At 42.1% G+C, this 10451-nt stretch overlaps 1 long non-coding RNA gene across 1 annotated transcript; it reads left to right on the top strand.

Annotated features, from left to right (window-relative positions):
• The first annotated feature begins 272 nt into the window (after positions 1 to 272).
• LOC122106485 lies at positions 273 to 8051 on the top strand. The gene is made up of 3 exons (XR_006147188.1): positions 273 to 350; positions 1222 to 1226; positions 8040 to 8051. It is a non-coding gene; the product is annotated as an uncharacterized LOC122106485 (long non-coding RNA).
• The last annotated feature ends 2400 nt before the right edge of the window (positions 8052 to 10451 follow it).

Raw genomic sequence — 10451 nt, forward strand, 5'->3', positions numbered from 1 at the left:
CTCATTTGTGGTAACTAGGATGTGACTATAAATCTACAAGTAAACACATTTAATGATTAAAATAAATAAATAACATGGGATATGATAAATTATATTGGATGCAGGTCATTAACAGGCCAAAGGAATCTATGCATAGGAGTGGAGCTATGTACAGATGACCATATAAAATAATATTCTATGAAATGAACTCCAAGAAAAAGGAACGAGACATTCTTTAGCTGCCATTGTTACTGTTTTAGTTTTCTTTTCCTTTTGTCTTGTTTGTTACTTTGTATTTCAGAGGGTAAGGAAGGGCACATAAAAGGTGGAACAAGGGTGAATAAATACAACAGTGATGTTCACTAGACACTGTATAGAGAATGAATTGGATGTATTAAGGAGGGAAAGACTGGGAGAGAGTGATAAAAGGTGAGACATGGTTCAAAAAGAATTGTACTCATGCACTGGGAATTTGGCTCAGTGGTAGAATGCTTGCATCTCATGCATGAGGCCCTGGGTTCAATTCTTCAGTACCACATAAGCAAAAACGAAACAAAACAAAAAAAGCCGGAAGTGGTGCTGTGGCTGTAGTGGTAGAGCACTATCCTTGAGCTGAAGAGCTCAGGGACAGTGCCCAGGGTCAGAGTTCAGGCCCCACGACCATCAAAAAAAATAAGTAGGGGGCTGGGAAGGTGACTCAGTGGTAGAGCGCTTGCCTTGCATGCCTGAGGCCCTGGGTTCAATTCCTCAGCACCACATAAACAAAAAGAAAAAAGCCGGAAATGGCGCTGTGGCTCAAGTGGTAGAGCACTAGTCTTGAGCTGAAGAGCTGGGGGACAGTGCCCAGGCCCAGAGTTCAGGCCCCACCACCGGACCCAAAAAATAAAATAAAATAAGTAAACTTCTTAAAAAAAAAAAAAAAGAATTGTACTCATTACTCATTATCTGATTCATGTAACTGTAACCCCTCTGTATATGAATTCTACAATAATATATATGTATATATGTATGTATAAAATTTCTTTGGCCTTTACTATAGTCAACAAACCAAACCACAGCAGTATTACCCAAGGATTGTCACCAGGAAAAATCACAGATATTGTTATATATTAAAGTCTCACCACTGTTTGAAAAAAATAGTTATTCTAGGGCTGGGAAGGTGGCTCAGTGGTAGAGTGCTTGCCTTACATGCATGAGGCCCTGGGTTCGATTCCTCAGCACCACATAAGCAGAAAAAGCCAGAAGTGGTGCTATGGCTCAAGTGGTAGAGCACTAGCCTTGAGCTGAAGAGGTGAGGGACAGTGACCAGGCCCAGAGTTCAGGGCCCATGACTGGCCAAAAAAAAAAAAAAAGTCATTCTACATATTGTTTTCTCATTGTTTTTGTTTTTGTTTGGTCATGGGCCTTGAACTCTGGGCCTAGGCTCTGTCCCTCAGCTCTTCAGTTCAACTTGAGCACTCTACCACTTGAGCCACAGCGCCACTTCCAATTCTCTGGTGGATAATTGGAGATAAGAGTTTCACAGACTTTCCTGCCCAGGCTGGCTTTGAACTGTAATCCTCAGATCTCAACCTCTTGAGTAGCTAGGATTACAGGCATGAGCCACTAGTTCCTGGCTTTGTTTTTCCCATTGTTATGGCTAGTTATCCAATATGTTCATTTTAGAAAGTACATATATAATTGTATCACTTTTTTTTTCTCTTTGAGACAGTGTTATTATGAAGCCCTGAACTTCTTATTCCTCCAGCCTCAGCCTCCAGAGAACTGAGATTATAGGCAAATACCACCATGCCGAGGTACAATTCTCTCCTCTTTTTCTTTTATCTTTTTTCTTTTTTTTTTGGGGGGGGGGTCCAGTTGTGGGGCCTGAACTCTGGGCCTAGGCACTGTCCTTCAGCTTTTCAGCTCAAGGCTAGCGCTCTACCACTTGAGCCACAGCGCCACTTCCGGCTTTTTTCATTTTGCTTATGTGGTGCTGAGGAATTGAACCCAGGGCCTCATGCATGCAAGGCAAGCGCTCTACCACTGAACCACCTTCCCAGCGCTCTCCTCTTTTTCTTTTTTGCAATTCTTTTTTTTTTTGCCAGTCATTGGGCTTGACCTCAGGGCCTGGGCACTGTCCCTGAGCTTCTTTTACTCAAGGCTAGCTTTCTACCACTTGAGCCACAGCACTACTTCCAGTTTTTTCTGTTTAATGTGGTACTGAGAAATCAAACCTTGGGCTTCATGCATGCTTGGCATGCATTCTACCACTAAGCCACATGTCCAGCCCTGAACTTCTTTTTAATGACATTATATTTCCAGATAATTTATTTCCTTTACAAATCCTACACTATACATTGGAAAGACTATTCTGGACTTCTATAAAATATATAACTAGCATTCTTCAAAGCAATTAACTTGGGCGGGGGCGTGGCTCAAGTATAGCACCTGCCAAGTAATCACTAAGTCCTGAGTTCAAACCTAGTACTATCAAAAAAAAATCTAGTTAATGTTATGAAAAAAAAAAAAAAAAACATGACTGAGATGCTACCGTGGACCAGAGGAAGCTGTGAGACAGCTAAATATAATGTCTTATCTTGGATTAGATTCTGAAATAGGAAAAGGATGTTAATGGAAAAACTGATGGAACCCAAAGAGTCTAAAGTTCCATTAATAATAATGGTCTCTTAGTTTTGGCAGATGTGCCACAGTAATTTAACATATTAGCATTAGAGGTAATTGAAGCTGAGTGAGAAATATATGAACACTGTTTTATTTTTGTAACTTTTCTGTCACTCTAAACTTATTCCAAATTAAAATATTTATTAAGAAATAATGTTTCTGCCAGATGCCAGTTGCTCACACCAATAATCCTAGCTACTCCGGAGACAGATCTGAGGATCGCTGTTTGAAGCCAGGCTGAGCATGAAAGCCTGTAAGACTCTTATCTCCAATGAATCACAGAAAAAGCTAGAAGTGGCACTATGGCCCAAGTGGTAGAGCAATAGCCTTGCATAAAAAGGAGCTCAGAAGCAGTGCCTAGGCCCAGAGTTCAATCCCCAGAACTGGCAATAAATAAATAAATAAAATCATAAAAAAGAAAGAAAATAATAATGTTTCTACTGAGGAGGCTACAATCTGAAGACTGCAGTTCAAAGCCAGCCTGGGCAGGAAAGTCTTGACACTCTTATGTTCAATTAACCACCAAAAAGCCAAAAATGGAGCTGTGGCTCAAGTGGTACAATACTAGCCTTGAGCAAAAAAAAAAAAAGCTCAAGCACAAGTGCTTAGGCCCTGAGTTCAAGCCCCAGGACCTGAACCAAGAAATAAAAAGTAAAAAGTTAAAAAAAAAGTCCATTTTCTGAAAGAGATGAACTGCACAAAATAATTAAGCTTGCTGCCCTAGAGCATTAGAGTGTGGCCACAAACATCAAGTTGGAAGCTTCATGGGCCAAGCTTGACATCAGGGACATGGCTGCTGCCCAAATTGTCACATGCCCCATTCTTTTTTTTTTTTTTTTGGTCAGTCATGGGGCCTGAACTCTGGGCTTGGGCGCTGTCCCTTAGTTCTTCAGCTCAAGGCTAACAAATGTTCTACGACTTAAGCCACAGCACCTCTTTTGGCTTTTTGAGTGTGTGGTGTTACGGAATCGAACCAAGGGCCTCATGCATGCAAGGTAAGCACTCTAGTACCACTGAGCCACCTTCCCAGCCCCAACACGCCTAATTCTTGATGCAAAGGATTCTGGGAAATCTAAACTCTAGGGCTAAGGAACTCATGGTTCAGCAGGCTATCTGCTACCTGGGTTCTAGTGGTGAAGTACAGATACTGGATATGACTCAGTATGTAAATTCAGATGATTCCACACATGTTGGTTTACAAAGGGAAAAAGTTCAGAGTAGATAGGATGATGCAGAAACCCAGGGCCAACCAAAGCTCCAAAAGACTTAAAATGTTCTCCATGGCAGTAATGAGTTCCTGTAGCAGTAGCCTAGGAAGCTGTCCTTAATAAAACTCTCAACGCTGGTGCTGGTGGCTCATGCCTGTAATCCTAGCTACTCAGGAGGCTAAGATCTGAGAATAGCGGTTCAAAGCCAGCCTGGGCAGGAAAGTCCATGAGACTCTTATCTCCAATAAACCACCAGAAAACCAGAAGTGTTGCTGTGGCTCAAGTGGTAGAATGCTCACTTTGAGCTGAAGAGCTGAGGGATAGTGCCCAGGCCCCATGAGTTCAAGCCCCATGACCACCACCACCACCAACAACAACAAAAGATCTCAACAAATAGCTTCCATTGTATTGCAATAAAATGCAATTTGAAAGCTGGAAAATATAAAGCAAGGCTAACCTGGAACAGAAAAAGCTAAAAAATGCTTTTCAAATACAAAGACGTGAGCCACACAAAACTACATTTGAGGCTTGCATTTGCCACTGATTAATGAAATGGGAATTGTTTATTTTGCTTTGGTGCTGATACAGGGCCTTAAGACTCAAGGCCTGGGTGCTGTCCCTTAACTTTTTCTTCAAGACATCTACCATTTGAGTCATTTCTCATGGACTTTCTTGTCTGTGCTGTGCCAGCTTCCAATTGCAATCCTCATTTCTGTCTCCTGAGTAACTAGAGGTATAAGCCACCAATGCCCAGGATGGGACATGTTTCTTTTTAATAGTAAGACAAGAGATTTCAATGTGTTTCTTTTTTTTTTTTTTGCCGGTCGTGGACCTGAACTCTGGGCCTAGGCGCTGTCCCTCAGCTCTTCAGCTCAAGGCGAGCGCTCTACTGCTTGAGCCACAGCACCACTTCCGGCTTTTTCTGTTTATGTGGTGCTGAGGAATCGAACCCAGGGCCTCAGGCATGCAAGGCAAGCACTCTACCACTGAGCCACCTTCCCAGCCCTTCAATGTGTTTCTAAATTTTGTTCCAAGACTCCCCTTTCTAGGCTAAGAGAAGAGGTTAGCAGCCTCAGGACAAAAGGAAGCCATCTCTTGCCCTTGCTTGCAGGACAGCTCAACATGTGAGAAGATGGCTGGATGGAGAAGCCACAGGCTTTTGCACCCAGGAGGAACTGGGAGACAGAAAAGTGGAAGTAGGATAGAAGGATGCAGGGAGGGAACTGTCTCAGCCACAAGTTGCCGTAAGTGTTGATGTAAGGGGAGGCTGTGGTCCGGCTTCCCATTTCAGAACTCTGGGATGGGTATGAAAGGGGAGGTTGTCCTCTTCTTCATCTGTCAGGCAGAGGAAGGTCTCTCTTTCCCTGGGTTAAGATGGAGGTCCTGAAGCTTCCCTAACCTTTCCAGTCCTCAAAATCAGAAGAAACGGAATCAGCAGGTCCTCCTAGTAAACCTTGTATTGAGTAACTTCCATATGTAGAAATGAAAGTTCTTCAGTGATAGACAGAGTGAATTTGATCAGGGTACATTCTATGCATATATGGAAATGTCATAATGAAACCCTCTCTTGTACCACTAATACACAGAAACAAAATAAAGAGCCAGGCATAGGTGGCTCATGCTTGTAATCCTAGCTATTCAGGAGGCTGAGATCTGAGGATTACCATTTGAAGCCAGTCTGGGCAGGTAAATCCTTGAGACTCTTAACTCCAATTAACTACCAAAAAGCCTGAAGTGTAATTGTAGCTCAGGTTGTAAAGTGATATAGCCTTGAGTGATAGAGCTAAAAAAACAGTGCCCAAACTCTGAATTCAAACTCCAATACAGGCATGTAAATTAAATAAGTACATGAAGGAAGGAAGAAAAAAGAACACCACTATACAGAGCTCAGGGATAGCACTCAGGCCCTGAGTTCTAGCCCCATGACTGACAATAAAAAATAAAATAAAATAAAGAGTATCTGAGACAAGCAGAAAAGGTCAGATAAGATGATGTTAAGTGAAATGAACCCCAAGATAAGGACACAAGTGGTTTTTTCTTTCTTGTTGTTGTTTCTAATGTATTTATAATGTACCACGTGATTTTTTGATGCTTTGTATGTCCCTCCCCACAGTATAACCCCTGTTTTCACTGTATTTGATGTTGGTATAATTTGGGGAGGGGAAGGGAAAAAACAAATTGTTTAAATGGGGATACAGGTAGACCCATTGCAACAATGAGATGTACAAGATGCTATGTCGAAAAATGAACTTTACAATTTAGGTGGGGGGTGGGGGAACTGGGGGGTGGGGGGAGTGTAGTTGTGGAGATGGGAAGGAAAGGGATGGTAGGGGAAAAACAAAGAAGGAGGCAACAATGCTTGATAAGAAATGTACTCATTGCCTTGCTCATGTAATTGTAACCCCTCTGTACAGTATTTTCACAATTAAAAAAAAGAAAAAATAAAGATTAAGTATAAACTGTAAAGTTGAAGATATGGGAGTGATACAGGAAGGGTCATAAACCAAGGAATTTAAGAGGCAGAAAAGAAGTGGACTCTCAGCTCCAGCCTGCAGGAAGAATCAGACCTACCAATATCCTGAGCCCACTGCAGAGGTTTATTGAAGGTTACAATCATCTTGTATTGAGAATAGTCACACAGGCTCTCCCATCTGCAAGAGTGGAGAATGTAGCGCAACTAGAAACAAGGAGAACTAGAGAACATCTGGACTGTTTCCTCATTAGCATTTTATGGTGGCTTCCTATCAGCAAGACTAAACAGCTTTTCAAATTTTTTAATTGTCATTATTAAGGTGGTGTGCAGAATGATTAAAGTTATGTAAGTCAAGTAAAGAGTACATTTCTATTTGGACAATGTCACCCCTTACCTCACTCTCTACCAGTTTCTTAATGTCTTGCTCCTCAAGAACACCACAGTTGTAATCTCTATGTTGTAAACACCACACTGTAATCTCAGTGCTTGGGACGTGGAGCCAAAAAGTGAGTTCAAATCCAGCCTGAGCTACCTAGCAAGATCTTATCTCAAAAAAGTGAAACAAAATGTCACACTTTCAAATTCCACCAGGCTTCTAATCGTTACTGTACTCTCAGCTTTCCAGTGAATTCTGTGGCAGGTGATAGTGGTTATCACTAGAATTTCTCAAACCCTCCTATGTCACATGTATATAAAGGCTTCCATTTGGTTAGGTGCAAAGTGGGAAATATTTTGAATAATTTAAGCACCCAGGCCCTGAGTTCAAGCCCCATGACCAAAAAAAAAAAAAAGTTAGAATTTAGTGTATTCTGCTAGTATGCTTTTAAAATCTATATGTTCTGCCTAACTTTCCTTTTTTAGAAACTGCAAGGCAAAGGAAATTGTGTAACTAGCAAGGTCAGGGAAGTGACTGCAAAATATGAGTAAATGGAAGAAGGAAGCAGAAAGAAATGTCAGTAGGCTATTTGGGTTAATTCTCTGCTTCTGAAAGCTCCAGAACAAAATGTCAGAAAGGGAGAGGGTACAGGAGCTAGATAGGAAGAGGGTCAGGGCATATGATTTTTTTCTAAGATCTTTAGACATAGAGATGAACCATAGGTATTGAACCACAGATCTTAGACACCTGATGCGCTGGGATTATAGGCATGAGCTACTGTTGTCTAACTACTTAATTCTTTTTTTTTTTTTTTTTTTTTTTTGGTCATGGGTCTTGAACTCTGGGCCTGGGCGCTGTCCCTCAGCTCTTCAGCTCAAGGCAAGAGCTCTACCACTTGAGCCACAGATTGTCACTTCCGGTTTTCTGGTGGTTAATTGTAGATAAGAGTCTCACGGATTTTCCTGCTTGGGCTGGCTTTTGAACCACTATCCTCAGATCTCAGCCTCCTGAGTAGCTAGGATTATAGGCATGAACCACCAGCACCAGGCTACTTAATTTTTCTTTCTTTTTTTAAAAATATTTTTATTGTAAAGCTACTGTACAGAGGGGTTACAGTTACATGAATAAGGTAATGAGTACATTTCCTATTAGGCATTGTTTCCCCCTCCTTTGTTTTTTCCCTATTATCCTTTCCCTCCCCACCTTCCCAACTCCTCCCTCTCCCCCAAGTTGTAAAGTTTGTTTTCAACATAGTGTCTTGTACATCTCATTGTTACAATGGGTCAACCTGTATCCCTATTTAAACATTTTGTTATTTCCCTTTTCCTCCCCAAATTAGAAAAATGTATATACAAGATGTAGGGCACTGGAATCAAATACAGTGACAACAGGGGTTTTACCATAGGGGGGGAAAACACACAAAAGAAACAAAAAAAATCACATAGTACATTAAAAACAACAGCAACAAACAAGACCATACTAAAAGCTACCAGCACAACTGTTTATGGCAGCATTATTCATCATAGCTAAGATATGGAACCAACCCAGATGCCCCTCAGTAGATGAATGGATCAAGAAAATGTGATAACACACACACACACACACACACACACACACACACACACACACACACACACACACACACACCACAATGGAATTCTATGCCTCCATCAGAAAGAATGACATTGCTCCATTTGTTAGGAAATGGAAAGACCTGGAAAAAATTCTATTAAGTGAAGTAAACCAGACACAAAGAAACATAGGTCCCATGGTTTCCTTATTTGCAATAACTAGTATACATCTAGGATAATCTTACCAGAATGACAATATGAGATGATGCTAAGTGAAATGAACCCCAAGATAGGTATACTTAATTTTTCTTTTTGCCTGTTTGTCTCCTTTCTTCTTCTTCTTTTGCCTGTATTGGGGCTTGAATTCAGGGCCTGGGCACTGTCCTTGATCTTCTCTGGCTCAAGGCTAGTGCTATACCACTTCTGGCCTTTTCTAAGTAGTTTATTGGAGATAAGAGTCTCACACTTGGGCTGGGAAGGTGGCTCAGTGGTAAAGCGCTTGCCTTGCATGCATGAGGCCCTGGGTTCGATTCCTCAGCACCACGTAAGCAAAAAGAAAAAAACCGGAAGTGGCACTGTGGCTCAAGTGGTAGAGCGCTAGCCTTGAGCTAAAGAGCTGAGGGACAGCGCCCAGGCCCAGAGTTCAGGCCCCACAACCGGACCCCCCCCCCCCAAAAAAAAAAGAGTCTCACACTTGTAATCCTAGCTACTTAGGAGGCTGAGATCTGAGGATTGAGGTTCAAAGTTAGCCTGGACAGAAATGGCCAAGAGACTCTTATCTCCAAAAAACTACTCAGAAAGCTGGAAGTGGTTCTGTGGCTCAAGTGGTAGAGCACTAGCCTTGAGTGTGAAGAGGCTCAGGGACAGCATCCAGGCCTGAGTTCAAGCCCTGGAACTGGTAGGGGGGGATGGGGGAGGGAGGAAGAGGGGGGGGAGGAAGGAGAGGGAGAGAGAGAGAGAGAGAGAGAGAGAGAGAGAGAGAGAGAGAGAGCGGGCCTGAGACTGACTCATGAACTTTCCTGCCCAGGCTAGCTTTGAACCACAATCCTCCTGAGTAGCTAAAATTACAAGGCATGAGCCACTAGTACCTGGCTTCCTTTAGCTTTTTCTATTTAAGACTGAGGTACAGCTCTACTGCCAGCATTTTTAGTGGTTAGTTGGAGATAATCATTTCATGGACTTCCCTGTTCCTGCCCAGGGTGGCTTCCAACTACAACCCTTAGATCTCAGCCTCCTGACTAGCTAGGATTACCAGTCTCAGACTGCCTTCTTTGTTAGTGGCTCTGGAGATCAAGCCCAGAGTCTTGTTTTTCTCAGGCAGATTACTTATCTACCACTTAGCTACAACCCAACCTTTACCTCCATTTATTTATTTATTTATTTGCTTATTTATGTGCTTATTGGTATTCTGGGACATGAACACAGGATCTGTGTTTGCTAGGCCTCCGCTCTGCCACTTGAATCATACTTCCCCAATTTTTTTTGCCAGTGCTACTTGGATCATGGTCTTTCTATCTACCACCTTCTTCAAAATTAAGCCACTATGCTTAGTATATTGGTTGAGATGGGGTCTGGTAACTCTTTATTGGGTTGTCTTCAAACCACAATTCTCCCCATCCTTGTCTCCTTTGTATCTGGGATTATAGGCATGTACTATCACTCCTGACTTCACAGTTTCTTGTTTTTGAGCTGGAGTCTGACTATGTAACTCAGTCAGGCTGGCCTCAAATTCAGAATCCTCTTACTTTTACTTCTTTTTTATTTTATTTTTATTTATCTATTTATTTTAATTTTGGTTGGTCATGGGGCCTGAACTCTGGGGCTGGGCACTGTCTCTCAGTTCTTCAGCTCAAGATTAGCACTCTAGCATTTGAGCCACAGTGCTACTTCCAGCTTTTTCTGTTTTTGAGGTGCTGAGGAATCACATCCAGGGCCTCATGCATGGGAGGCAAGCACTGTACCACTGAGCCACCTTCCCAGCCCCTACTTTCACTTACTGAGTTCTGAGATTATAAACATGTATCACTATGCCTGGCCTTTTGCCTCTTTCTTATAAGGACCCTCAAATTATAACCACATAATCAAGGATCTCCTCATCCCAAGATTCTTAATTAATTGCAGCTACAAACTCATTTTTTTTTTTTTTGCCAGTCCTGGAGATTGAATTCAGGGCCTGGGCA

This window comes from Dipodomys spectabilis, unplaced genomic scaffold, assembly GCF_019054845.1.
Source record: "Dipodomys spectabilis isolate Male_0828 unplaced genomic scaffold, ASM1905484v1 ptg000042l, whole genome shotgun sequence".
In the NCBI taxonomy this organism is placed as follows: Eukaryota; Metazoa; Chordata; class Mammalia; order Rodentia; family Heteromyidae; genus Dipodomys; species Dipodomys spectabilis.